We start from the raw sequence: 14,710 nt of genomic DNA, 5'->3' as shown, positions 1-14,710 counted from the left end.
TAGTCACTTTTATAAGTTACTGTATTCAACTGATTAAGATATTCTTTAGAATTTTTCCATCTATGTTTTCACTAAGGGCTTCCCAGGTGGTGCTAGTGGTAAAGAACATGCCTGCCAATGCAGGAGACTTAACAGACATCCGTTTAATCCCTGGGTGGGCAAGATTCCCTGGCGTAGGAAATGGCAATGCACTCCAGTATTCTTGCTTGGGAAATTCTATGGAAAGAGGGGCCTAGTGGGCCACAGTCCATGGGGTCGCAAAAATTGAACACAACTGAGCACGCACCCACACCACACCACCATACGCTTACTAAAGAGACTAACTGTAATTTTTCATACTATCTTTTTAGGTTTTACTTTCAGGCTCTTGTGAGTCTCATAAATAAGTTGGAAGTGTCTACTTCTTCTGCAGTTTGGAATAGTATTGAGTAAAATCAGAAGCATTTGTTCCATGGTTAAAACAAATCAATAAAACTGTGGCCCTTGAATTTTTTCCATGTGCTAAGAGCAACTTCAGTTTCTACTTCTTTAATGGTTTTTCTATTTCTTCTTTATTTTAAATTTATTTATTTTTAATTGAAGAATAATTGCTTTACAGAATTGTGTTGGTCTATTTCTTCTTGAGTCAATTTTGTTATCATTCCAGTAATTGTCCATTTTAGTTAGGTTTTCAAATATGTGGGCCAGAAGTTTCTTGATATCCTTGTTGTCTTTTTCATACCCTTTAGAAAATTCTTAACTTTGATGAAGACAAGGAGAAGGCAAAATAAATCACCTTGGCAGAAGGTCTGCCATTTGCCTTTTGAAAGAATAAACTTATCTTGTTTCATTTGTTTCTGTGTTAGTCACTCAGTTGTATCCAACTCTTTGGGATGCCATGGACTGTAGCCCACCAGGCTCCTCAGTCCATGGACTTCTCCAGGCAAGAATACTGGAGTGGGTTGCCATTCCCCTCTCCAGGGGATCTTCCTGACCCAGGGATTGCCTGCATTGCAGGCAGATTCTTTACTGTCTGAGCTATCAGGGAAGTCATTCGTTTTATTTGTTTCTACTCATAGCCTTTCTTTAGATTTATTCTGGTTTCTTCTTTTTTTTAACTTTAGCTCAGTCTTTCTGCTATTCTAATATAAGTACTTCAGGTAAAAAATGTGCTACTTCAGTTGCCTCTGAAAATCTTTAATATAAATTATTTCCATTATTTAATTAAATATTTTCAGTTCACTTGTCTGCTTATCTTTTAAGGTGTGTTAGATATTGTATTCGGAGAAGGCAATGGCACCCTACTCCAGTACTCTTGCCTGGAAAATCCCATGGACGCAGGAGCCTGGAAGGCTGCAGTCCATGGGGTCGCTAAGAGTCGGACACAACTGAGCAACTTCACTTTCACTTTTCACTTTCATGCATTGGAGAAGGAAATGGCAACCCATTTCAGTGTTCTTGCCTGGAGAATCCCAGGGACGGGGGAGCCTGGTGGGCTGCCATCTATGGGGTCACACAGAGTCGGACATGACTGAAGTGACCTAGCAGCAGCAGCAGCAGATATTGTATTTGAAACATTATGTGTGGAAAAAACTTGGAGCCTAAAATGAAGTTATCTTATTTTAGGAAAGGATTTTTAATTTCCTTCTATCAGATGGGGGTGGGGGTGGTGCTGAGACACTTCTATATCTTACTTGTTAAAAGGGGTTTTCCATTTCTTTTGCTAATGTCTTATTAGATAATTGACTACATCCACACACTCCTACTCTTCTATTACTCAAAAGTGCCTGCCTATCTTCAGTTTATTTTGGAAGTGTGAGATGGTACCTATCTATATTTTTATCTATATATATTTTATATCTATATCCAAGGATCTCTCCCAGCTTCTGTTCTTTACCTATAATATTCTGCTATTGTCACACATTTTATTGCACTTCTAAGGTTAATTCAGCTGACTGTGCTGGTGCCTAGAATTATGGTTACCCCAGTGGGACACGACTGAGCAACTAACACACTTTCATAAACTATACTTTTTAGGAAGCTGCCTGGAGACACATGGATTATATCGTTACTCATCCTCTTTTCTTGCACATCCGAGATTTGATTAAGAAAATATTTTCTGCTCTTGAGAAGGCAACATGCGTTCGATTCCAAGGCCAAATAGTCAAGTGGCTCCATTTGCTGAAGTCCTGCAAGTGGTGGCGCTAGCCGCCTCTGAAATCCAGCACCCCATCCTGGGCCGCCGCCTGGGCCACCGCAACCTCCTGCGCCGCCTAGTGGCCGCTTGGCCAGCTTTGCGCGGGCTCCAGGACGCGCCCAGGGTCAGCGTGCTCCCTGTGGAATGACGGATCTCTGCACGCTTTGCCCCTCTTTATTGCCCCTTCGCCCCCATTCCGCCAGACCCAGCGACAGCCTCTACCACCACAAAAACAAGACCTAGCCCTGCACTCCGTGCCCACTCGGGCAAAGTTGCCTATGACAACTTTGTCACTAATTCATCCCAGGCAGCACCTCCTGCAGATGTCCTGTGGCCAGAGGTTGCTGAAAGCATCTGCTTCAGTGCTCTTTATCATATATTTTTTTTAATTTGGAGGAGACTTGCTTTACCATGTTGTGTTAGTTTCTGCCCTACAACAAGGTGAATCAGTCATAACTATATATATTTATCTCCCTCTTGAGTCTTCCCTCCCTCCCACTCCACCCCTTTGGGTCCTCACAGAGCAGCCAGGTTGGGCTCCCTGTGTTATACAGCAGCTTCCCACTAGCTGTCTATTTTATACATAGCACTGTACAGTATGTCAGTGCTAGTCTCTGAATTCGCCCCATCTTCTCCTTCTCCCGTTATGTCCGTAAGTCCATTCTCTCTCTCTGCGTCTCCATTCTTGCCCTGCAAATAAGTTCATCCGTACCGTTTTTCTAGATTCCATATATATGTGTTAATTTACAATATTTGTTTTTCTCTCTTTATCATTTTAATGCACATTAAGATATATAATTTTCTAAAGAATGAATATCTCATATCTCAAACTAATAAAGCAATATTACGCTTAATGAAACACTGATAACTTTACTATGAAAAATAATAAGAAGCATACTGTTACCACAAAATTTTAGCCTTTTTCTGTAAGTCATAGCTGAAAATGAATATAACAATTGTTAATTATTTCTACACAATATAATTTCTCTTATTTTAGATTTTTTTCAAGTAAAGACAATCAACTGAAAAACAATTAGAACTAGTTATGGATGTAAAAAGGAGGTGAGTTACTAAAGAAAACTTTTCTATAATATATAGATTTTGTAACACCATTAATAAGTTAAAATATAATGAAAAATGTTCCACTGATAGAAACAACAACAAAAATTCCTAGGATAAACTGAACAGGAAATGCAAAGGTCCAATTATCAAAAAAACTTCAAAACTTTAGTGAATTACAAAAATTAAGGTGTAAATGGAATGGTATATTGCTTTTCTTTATGGTAAACTTTAACAACCACCAATTACTTCCCTATATGTTTATAATGTTAACATAATTGCAGTCAGGATGCCAAATTGAGGATTTCATGAAACCAGTCTAAAGTTTGTTTGGAAAATTAAAAGGTAAGAAGAGGCAAGAAATCTTTGAAGATTGTAGGGACATATTCTTTTAGATATTTAAATGTATCATAAGCTATAAAAATTAAAACAGTGTTGAGTAGTACAAGATAAACAAAAATGCATCAATCGAAAAATAGAAAGCATAATATATTTATGTGTGTGTTAATGCTGTGGATACATCTACAATTTATGTATTAATCAATGTTTTATGGGAAGTATTTCAAAAGAATGCTGAATTGTTTTAGAGACAGTATTGAGAGAACTGATTAATGTAGTGGAACTCTGCATTATGGCTGCCCGATATCTTTTGAATACCCTTCTGACATTCTAATTATGTCTCACAACATAAGCAAGTCCTGCTTTTCCGAGAGAATCCATAAATCAGGCATATGACTTTGATTCTATTACTCTTCCCACCACTGATCTGAGGTAGAAGGGAACCATGATGTAGAAGGGGGCATATTCAGAGAGACCCGTCTGGTAAGTGTGGTGTCAAAAATGTTCGCTCTTTCGGAGCACCATGTCAGAGTTGCAAGTGTCCCACTGAATCTTTTTTTTATTTTTGAAGTTTTTCATTTGCTTTTTTTTTTTTTCTTTGGCTTTGTTTTTTGCCAGAACTATCCTGTGGTGTGGTCAGGTATTTCTTCTGGATGTATTGACCATGCTTGTCTTGTTCTAGGCTGTGTGGCCTACAAAGTCTAGTTCTCGGGCTTTCTCAGAGGTCTGTGAATTACCCAAAATCTAAATGTTGAAATCCTAACCTTCAATGTGATAGTCTTAGGAGGTGGGGACCCTGAGAGGTGATTAGGTCTTAAGGGTAGAGCCTTCAATGAATAGGATGAAAGCCTTTATAAAAAGACAGGAGAGAGCTTGTTTCACCTCTCTGCTGTCTGCCATGTCAGAATGCAATGAGAAGATACTCATCTGCAAACCAGGAAGTGGGTCCTCTGCAGACCTTGGATCTGCCCAGATCTACCTTTATCTTCGATTTCTCAGCCTCCAGAACTGTGAGGAAAATGTCTGTTGCTATTTAAGCTATTCAACCTATGCTATTTTTATTGCAACTCAAGTTAAGACAAGTAGAATCTGTTATTTGCAATTTAAGAACATGCACAGCTCACAATTTACTATTTGGGGAAAAATATATTTACATCCCTGCCTCATGCCATTCGCAAAACTAAAATACACCTGGATTAAGAACTAAAATATTAAAAACCAAAATTAAAAAAACAAACATCAAAAACAAAAGCCCAGAGATAAAACTGAAAAGAAGTAGTAAACAAATTAGATTTAACTAACCACAATGGTCTGCCACTTTGTATGGGTAGATCAAAAATGTGTCTGTGAATGAACTAACAGACCATGAGAAATGGAAACCTGGCTAGTTAAGCAACTTCAGAACATTATAAGATAAAATTAAACTCATTACTCAGGAGAAGAACTAAATATTCTTAGGTCTCAGATCAGACAAGAATTTCTGTTTGAACTTCATAATGAACACAGTCTGTGATGAGATTTTATTGGACGATAACCAGAGAGTGAGTTACACAGAACTATTTTTGATGATGGCCCTCAGGCAAGTCACATGGCATTACGTGGAAAGCACACTAATGCTATTTACCCAGAACAATTCCAGAAGCAAAGGTGTAGGACTAGGTGTGCAATGTACCTCTGATATCGACAAACTAGATAGACTACATATTCCTCAAAGAATCTCTTCCTAATATTTCTTTCAGGTGATCTTTTGATAAATAATTAGGGGACTTGAGTCCAAATTTATACTCCTTTATTATGTATATAAACAATCAAGATAGGTGTAGGATATTGGCTGTCAGTGGCCAAGAGAGACCCAGGCTATTTCTATAATTTTAAGGTTCCAGTAAATATATTGAAAATGTAGAAATGGCAGAGCTAGAGTTACCAAATCTGTGGTGTAATTTGAATGCATACATTCAGCAAATTAATGTTTTGAACACATATACAAAGAAATAACTATTGAGTAACTCATGTAGAGATAACATGTAAAGGAAATTTGAGGTCTTTCTTGAATGTGAAACACAGCCCCTCCTGGCCTCTGGCACTGGTCCTGCTGAGAGCTGAGGAATCTGTGGGCCTAAATAGCCCAATCTTTACTCAGCCTAGAACCACAGGTATGGAAGCAAATACAAAAACTGTTTTGTTCATTTTAAATGGATGCAAGTATGCTAACTCGCTTTATCATGTTGAACTCTTTGCAACCCCATGCACTGTAGCCCCCCAGAATGGGTTGCTATACTCTCCTCCAGGGGATCTTCCTTACCCAGGGACAGAACTCTTACCTCTTTTGCATTGACAGGCAGATTCTTTACCACTAGCACCACCTGGGAAGCCCCTTAAATAGGTGCCTGGAGTGCAGTCTGGATGTTAATGGATATGTAGTTCTAATTTGGCTAGACTCCCTACTTGGCCAAGAGAAAAATCCCATTGATACATACCTAACTTAAAATATGGCTCTTCCTGGGTTTAACAGGAGGAATGTGGAGGAAGGTCAACCCTGTGTGGGCAGATTCTTACACCCAGTTTAAAGGCAGTGGAAGTCTATAAAAAAAAAAAAAAAAAAAAAAAATACTAACTTAAAGTTCAGAATCATCCATATCTTCCCTTGCTTTTCTTCCTGGCATGATTAGCTCACAGAACCACCATCTGTCCTGGTCACGTCTAGCTCAAGAAAATGAGTTTACATCATCCGGATCCAAAGGAACGCTTGTCCTTTGTTAATTCTTCCCTGGTGTTTTCCGATTCTGTTTCACTGCCACAGCCACAGGGAAGAAGGGCGGCGGGGGAGGAGGGGAGAACGGGACCACGCAAAGATTGCTTCTCATCTCAACCCGGCGCCCACGTTGTCCCCACATCCACGACACGCACCGGAAGTTCTGTGTCAGAGCTGGAGACTTAGCACAGACCCAACTCTGATCTGCATGCGCTGTTTCGGTTCTTCTCTCAGAGAGATAACATTCCTTTGAACTCGCCAGCAAGGGCTTGCCAGTCTCGTGCCCCACCCCACACACCCTTGGAATAGCCTTAAGTGGGAACTCAAAATTGTGACCTAACACGAAAGAAGGTGTTTTAAGGAAGGTTCCTGTAAGGAAGGTGCACCATGTAAGAGGAAGTCTCAGGGTTCCTGAGTTCGCCTCACGAGCGGAGTAGATGGCGCGTCGATAGCGCAAGTGGATTTGTTTGGAGATAGAATGTTTCGAGGTGAGTTGAGGGGCCTGGTAGAGTAGAAACAATCCACACTTCCAAGGGCAGTCTGTGAGGGAAGAAGTGAGGAGGAGCATGGGAGGTGGGGGAAAGGACACTGCAGCATCTTACATCTGGTGGGTGTTTCAGAAGGCTCTTGGAACGAGGGATGGCTAATGCTCAATTTTAAATTGTTCTGTGGCCGCCATATAATTCCCATTTCCACAAAACCTTTAGTGATGTCTGCTGTTAAACGAATTCAACAAGAAGGCCATAGGACAACTTCCTTGGCTTCCACCTGTGCTCTATAAAAGCGGTTCCCCAGCTTCCTTCTACAAAGCGCTTCTAATCAGTTGGCATTGCTCAAGTAAATGCTCATATTTTTAATACTCCTCAGTTTATCTTTTAACATTACCAGAGAACTTTGTGAGAGTGAACTTTGTGTCTTTGCTTTTTTGTGGGAGTCTAATGAAGGAGTAGCTCAGTCATGTCCGACTCTTGGAGAAGGCAATGGCAACCCACTCCAGTACTCTTGCCTGGAAAATCCCATGGACAGAGGAGCCTGGTAGGCTGTGGTCCATGGGATCGCTAGGAGTCGGACACAACTGAGCGACTTCACTTTATTTTTTCACTTTCATGCATTGGAGAAGGAAATGGCAACCCACTCCAGTGTTCTTGCCTGGAGAATCCCAGGGACGGGGGAGCCTGGTGGGCTGCCGTCTCTGGGGTTGCACAGAGTCGGACACGACTGAACTGACTTAGCAGCAGCAGCAGCAATGAAGGAGTGGAATTTCCCATCTGGGTCACCAAGGCTTGGACAGAACTGATGCCCTGGGGCTGGAAGAATGACTCCTGTGCTTGGCTGAACTATCAGTGAAAGGAGAAGCTCTGAGCCAGAGTGACCTTAATAATTTCCAAGAGCTCCCTTGGGAAATTTCCTCAAATTGGAGGAAGGCATTGGGCTTTTTGGAGATTGTAGAATGGAGGTTTGAGCCAAGCATATGTGGATCTAAAAAGGCAAAGAGAAGGACTTCCCTGGCAGCCAATGGTTAAAACTCTGTGTTTCCAGTGTAGGGGCATGAGTTCAATCCCTGGTTGGGGAACTAGTCCTGCATTCTGGGCAGTACAAACCCCACCCCCAACCCCATCACCACCACACACACACACAAAAGGTGCACAGAGCTGAGATCTGTGTTATATACATCTATTTGTGGTCTTGCTTTCTCTTTCCTGCTAGATCCTAAAGGGACCTTCTCTTTTGCAGAACCACTATAGACTGCTAACCTCTTAGGTCTGAGATGGATATGGGAGAAGTTATAAGGGAAAAAAGATCCTAGAGACAAGTGCCTTAGTGGTTGGGGAGAGGAAAGGACATGGGAAAAATGGCAACTTTACCTACACACATTTGAACAAGAGCACTAGCAAGAGGTAATCGTGTTTTCTCTAACCATGGCATTCTAGAATATAATTATTTGTGATAAGTGACTGCCTTTTTTCTTCCTAGTTTTTTAAGTGACAGCTTTAACAGTCCTTCCTGGGATCAAAGAGCTCTGTTCTCACTTGGCATATGATCGAAGGAGAGGCGATAAAATTAGAGATGGAAGAGGGTAGGCCCAGGACAGGACACAGATTTTTAAAAGGGTGAATATTCCCCTTATTCCTCCCTACAAAGAAACCAGGGCATCCACTGCCTGGTCATGATCATTCGGCACACAGCCTCCTCTCCTGGGGTGCCAGTCATTGGATGAGGACCTCCCTGGGCTCCCTGCCACAGAGACAATATGTTCCAGTCTGTTATTTTCACCTTCAACTGGCAGCCCAGTGGATTCTAGCATGTTTAAGAGTCAGCTGTGCCACAGAGGACAGGCACGCAGTGGCCACGAGGCAGGCCAGTCATGTATGGTGAATGGTGCACACAGGAGTGCTGATGAAGTCAGCTTGGCTGCCTGCCTGGCAGGGTGGACCCTTCCTGCCACCCAGTCTGCTTCTAAGTCTGGAAGCCTGGGTGCATAGCCTTCTCTCTTTGTCTTGTCTCCTTCATTCCCCTTTATACTTTCCACACATAATATTGCCATTTTCTTCAGTGTCCTTTCGCCTGTTTCAACCTCTCTTCATCTTTTCCAATGGATAAGTCATTCTTCTTTCCATTGCATAATGGGTGAAAAAAGTTATTCCATCTTCAGCTCTCCACCACTTTCTGAGAGGGTACCTCTTCTTGGGTGTAGGTATGCAACTTTTGAGATGGACTCAGCATCCAGCTTAGTTTTTCTGCATAGTAAATGGAGAAAGCTTGTGAGAGTGGGAGTGAGATGGAAGAATTCAGGATGAAAGGCACAGGAGATGGTGAGATTGAGTGCTGTGGGAGCAAACATTTTGGAACAACTCCTCTTTAGTGATAGAAAGAGAGAAGGGAATTTGGAGAATGTGGGGAGGAGAAAGAATGATTATGCTGACAGCAATATCTGCTATTTATCCAGTACTTGATTTTTGTTAGGCATTATACTTAGCTCCTTTTGTTCATTATTCAATCCAATCCTCCAACAATGTTGTAGGCTAAGTTTTATTATCCTTTCGCTGCTGAGGAAACCAAGGCTCAGCAAAGTTAGAGAACTTGCCCAAAGTAACACAGCCAGGAAGCTGTGAAATTCAGTGCAAGTTCCAGCTGACTTCAGAGTTCAAATTCATAATGACTAAATTATATTGACTTGCCAAGAAAATATATGACTGGACCTTCAGAAAGGCAGAAAGTTGAGCTTCTAAGTGACTAGATTTATTACCTGGGAAGCTCAGTGACCCTCTTCTTCCTTTCTGTGAGAGGGTAGGTGGCACTGAGGTGGCCACTAAGCCTCTGACCGGCCTGCCGTCTGCATATGCTGGTTGGCTGCCTGCCTCTCAGTGTCTGGGCCTTTTGTTCAGCTTTCATGGAAAATGTGATGCTGGATCTGGTCAGCCTGGCACTTTTCATTCCAAAAGAATGCTGAGGTGGGATAAAACAAACCCGAAGAGCAGGGAAATAAGAGACAAAGGATTAGAACCAACCAGTTTCTTTCATACACAGCAGTATTTTGAGAAACTCTAGTCAATAAATAACCCATTTCAACAATACTTCCCCAAAGAAAACTTTCCATGGTCTTATTCAAGTTTCTCATCTTGCTGTTTAAAACCATTTCCTTTGTTTTAGGACAACTGTGTGCGTAAAACACATGCGATTTCAGGGGACAAGACCTCGGAATATTAGAGCTAGAAGCAACCCCCTCCTTCACTGTGCAGATCATGGGCTCAAGGTCCCAGGATGACTTTAGAGTCACAGATCTATATCTCAGTCCTTTCCCTGATGCTTTACTAATGGTGTAATAGCTCGTTAGCCAGAGACAGGATCAACTGTCTCCCCTAAAATGCTGCCTACCCTGGTGATGGATGTAGTGGGGATTAAATGAAGTGTTCTACCTGAAGTGCCTAGAAAAGGTCCTGTAAGAAGTAAATGCTCAACAAATGCCTGTGCCCTTTTTTGGGCCATGTTATTCATCTATTCAGGGTAGAGCTAAGGCCAGAACCTTGTTTTCTGTTTCTCCACTATGTGTGTGTGAGTGTACATGCTGCAGAGCAGTGTAATGTCTGCTTCCATGAAGTAACATGATTTATTTACCCTTTCTAATTCTATTCAGTTCAGTTCAGTTCAGTCGCTCAGTCGTGTCTGACTCTCTGCGACCCCATGAATCGCAGCACACCAGGCCTCCCCGTCCATCACAGACTCCCGGAGTTCACTCAGACTCATGTCCATCGAGTCAGTGATGCCATCCAGCCATCTCATCCTCTGTCCTCCCCTTCTCCTCCTGCCCCCATTCCCTCCCAGAATCAGAGTCTTTTCCAATGAGTCAGCTCTTCGTATGAGGTGGCCAAAGTACTGGAGTTTCAGCTTTAGCATCATTCCTTCCAAAGAAATCCCAGGGCTGATCTCCTTCAGAATGGACTGGTTGGATCTCCTTGCAGTCCAAGGGACTCTCAAGAGTCTTCTCCAACACCACAGTTCAAAAGCATCAATTCTTCGGCGCTCAGCTTTCTTCACAGTCCAACTCTCACATCCATACATGACCACAGGAAAAACCATAGCCTTGCCTAGACGGACCTTTGTTGGCAAAGTAATGTCCCTGCTTTTCAATATGCTATCTAGGTTGGTCATAACTTTCCTTCCAAGGAGTAAGCGTCTTTTAATTTCATGGCTGCAGTCACCATCTGCAGTGATTTTGGAGCCCAGAAAAATAAAGTCTGACACTGTTTCCACTGTTTTCCCATCTATTTCCCATGAAGTGATGGGACCAGATGCCATGATCTTCATTTTCTGAATGTTGAGCTTTAAGCCAACTTCTTCACTCTCCTCTTTCACTTTCATCAAGAGGCTTTTTAGTTCCTCTTCACTTTCTGCCATAAGAGTGGTGTCATCTGCATATGTGAGGTTATTGATATTTCTCCCGGCAATCTTGATTCCAGCTTGTGCTTCTTCCAGCCCAGCATTTCTCATGATGTGGTTATGATATTCCAAGCCCTTACTTAGATGTTATTGTTCAACAATAGTGCAACAAAATGGTAAAGTTGGTAGACAGGGAGAGTATCACTGGATCCACTTTCCACATCAGGGAAGGCAGACTGGGAGAACGTGATTTCCTTCAGTCCCGTGGCTAGTCAGGGGTGCAGTTAGATCACTAGGTAGTTTTACTAAAGAGATAAGAGAGAGTGAAAGAAATACTAAGCTGGAGGTCATAAATGACATAAGTGACTGATAATTCTGATTAGATAGTGAGAGGAAAAATGGACTTTGAGATGATTGAGCAAAAGACCAAGAGAAAACACTGACAAAGCAGTAAACAACCCACTGTGAGGGACTGGAGAAAAGTAACAGTGGTGGTCACTGCTGACCACAGAGTAATTTTCCTATCAGATAAGTACTGGTTGCTCAGCAGTTCTGAAATTCTCCAGCCCATTCTTTTCAACTCACTTTGCCTCTACAGCATCCTAACTGCACAAACACTCTTCTTCAGACAAGAAAATGGAAAACTTTTAAAAAAAATCATATTTCAGTTTCAATTTTACTCTCTAGTCTCAAGGTAGTGGTATTCTAAACCCTAGAATTTGGATTGCTTTAAATTTATTCATCTGAGATATATGAACATACACAGGTACTCCAGTCTACCTAAAATGCACCGAGTTCACAGAGTCAGAAGCGACTTAGCAGCAGCAGCAGCAGCATCAAGCATGATAATGATACAGAAAAAATTCACCATGAGAAAATGAAAGATGATCCCTGACTCTTCCATCCCCACATCTGCTGCACCCAATGGCTCTTGACCTGGGCTTCATTCTGGTGCTCTGAGTTTATACCCTCAGATTCTGACCTTTTTGAAAACCCACCACATGTCTTTCACAAGCTGACCTGTAATACTCTGAATATACCAAATATCATTGGATTGTACACTTTAAACAGGTGAATTGTATGGCATGTGAATTCTCTTTCAATCAAGTTGTTACATTAATAAAGGGACCATAAAAGAATTGAAAGCACAATCTTAGATATGTGCACACCCATTTTAATAGCAGCATTATTCAAAATAGCCAAAAGGTGAAAGCAGCTCAAGTGTCCAGAGACCAATGAATAGAACAGCAAAATGTGATATCTATACTTATCTGAGTCTATATCTATAATGTGTATCTATAAGTGTGTTATATAATATGTATACATACACTGGGATATTATGCAGCCTTTAAAAATTAAAAAACAATATTTTTGGCTGTGTTGAGTCTTCATTACTGTGCGTGGGCTTTCTCTGATTGCAGAGAGCAGGGGCTACTCTCTCATTGCAGTTTTTGGGCTTCTCTTTGCAGTGGCTTCTCTTTGCAGTGGCTTCTCTTGTCACAGAGCACAGACTCTAGAGCATCAGGTCTTCAGTAGTTGTGGCACGTGGGCTCAGTAGTTTTGGAGCATGGAGTTAGTTGCCTTGTGGTATGTGGAATCTTACTGGAGCAGGGATTGAACCTATATCCTCTGCATTGGCAGACAGACTCTCAACCACTGAACCACCAGGGAAGTCCTATACAGCCTTTAAAAAGAAGGAAAATCTGACATGTGCTACAACATGGATGAAGCTTGAGGGTATTATACTAAGTGAATAAACCAGTCACAAAAACACAAAACTAAATCACTCCACTTGTATAAGATACCTAGAGTAAATTCAGAGCCAGGGGGTAGAAAGATAGTTTCCAGGGGCTGTAGAGGGAGAAGTGGAAAATGGTTGTCTAATGGATACAAACTATTAGTTTTGTAAGATGAGAAGAGTTCTATAGATTGGATACACAGCAGTGTGAATGTATTGAACACTAATGAACACTACTGAACACTTAAAAATGGTTAAGATGCTATATTTTATATTATGTGTGTTTTACCACACTTTTTAAAAAGGGGAGATGGGGCTGTGGTTCATGTGTACCGTTTAAGGGGAGCTGCAGCCTGGTTGCCTGTGAAATCCCAGTAAACAATGATAGAAGAACTTTCAGAATCTAATATAGTTTTAGAAGAAAGTAATGGTCATGTTCTACCCCTTAATGATTTCAAAGTTCTCAGAGATAGGAATTGTAAGACAGTTACTCTAGACTTTTCTGACATTGATAGGAAAGGATTCATATATTTATTAATTCATTTATTCACAAACATTGAGTGTGTGCCTACTGTGTTTTAGGCATGGTGCCGATTGCTGGGAAGACAGCGGCAAGGTGTCACTGCCCCAACCCACATAGGTTCTACAGTCTGATGGGCTGAATCAATTGATACGGAACTTGACTTGTAAAAGTCCAGAATGTCTAGGCTTTTCATTTGCGTATTTTATAGAGTCTTTCATGAACACTGTGGTAACAGCCACACTACACCATCTCTTGATACTTTCATATACATTTTCTTACTACTTGGTTTGATTGGATTCTGACCTCAACCTGCTCCTCCCACCTCTTCGATAATTTTCTTGAGAACAGGCCAGTCTTATTCATTTTATATTTGCTACAAACGTGGATCCTCTACAAAAAGTCCCTATAGTGATCAAAGTTCTATTCACCCAGAACCTCAATAACAATTTTGTGAACTATGCTGAGGTAACAAACACTGCCCTGTCACTGTGACCAAAATAGTGACCGCTGCTTTCAGGGTCCTGAAACCATCCCAGCCACCAAAGCGGATTGTTATACATGAGGAAATGTCTGTCCTACAAATTAGGAAAGATGTTTTAAAATATGTTGAGGGACTTCCCTGGCGGTCCAGTGACTGGGACTTCGCACTCCCAGTGCAAGGGCCCAGGTCTGATCCCTGGTCAGGGAACTGGATCCCACATGGCGCACCTAAGAGTTCGAGTGCCGCAGCTTAAGGTTCCTCATGCTGCAACTGACACCTGGCACAGACAAATTTAAAAAAAATCATGTTGATCCATCCCCGGTTCTTCCTTACATTATGAAGATTTGGCCCCATTTTACAAAAGTTCTTTTTCCGTGACATTACTAATCCTACAGTGAGTATAACCTGAGAAACATGAGATTTATTTGCATGTGCAAGTTTGTAGACCCAGACCTCATATTATACATGAACTCATTTAACTCATGTAAAATCCTATTCAGGCTAGAAGTATCCAGAGTGGGGCAAAGAGTGGAAGAAATTCGGCAGTTGTTGGAGGTTTTGAAAGTAATGATCTGGAATGATGCCATCTTATTATTGCCTATGAGAAGAGTCTGCAGTCAGAGGCCTCTAAATCAGAATTATGCATTCAGATCCAGTTATTTAGTGAAATAACTGTACTAAATTCCTAGTTGTATGCTATTTCATTCATCTTCATAATCAGTTTCTGATGGAGGCATTACCAGCTCATTTTACAGATGGTGAAA

The sequence above is a fragment of the Bubalus kerabau genome, chromosome 4, assembly GCF_029407905.1.
Source record: "Bubalus kerabau isolate K-KA32 ecotype Philippines breed swamp buffalo chromosome 4, PCC_UOA_SB_1v2, whole genome shotgun sequence".
NCBI classification, from domain to species: Eukaryota; Metazoa; Chordata; class Mammalia; order Artiodactyla; family Bovidae; genus Bubalus; species Bubalus kerabau.
The sequence above is the reverse complement of the archived record's forward strand: the minus strand, read 5'-3'. Positions refer to the sequence as shown.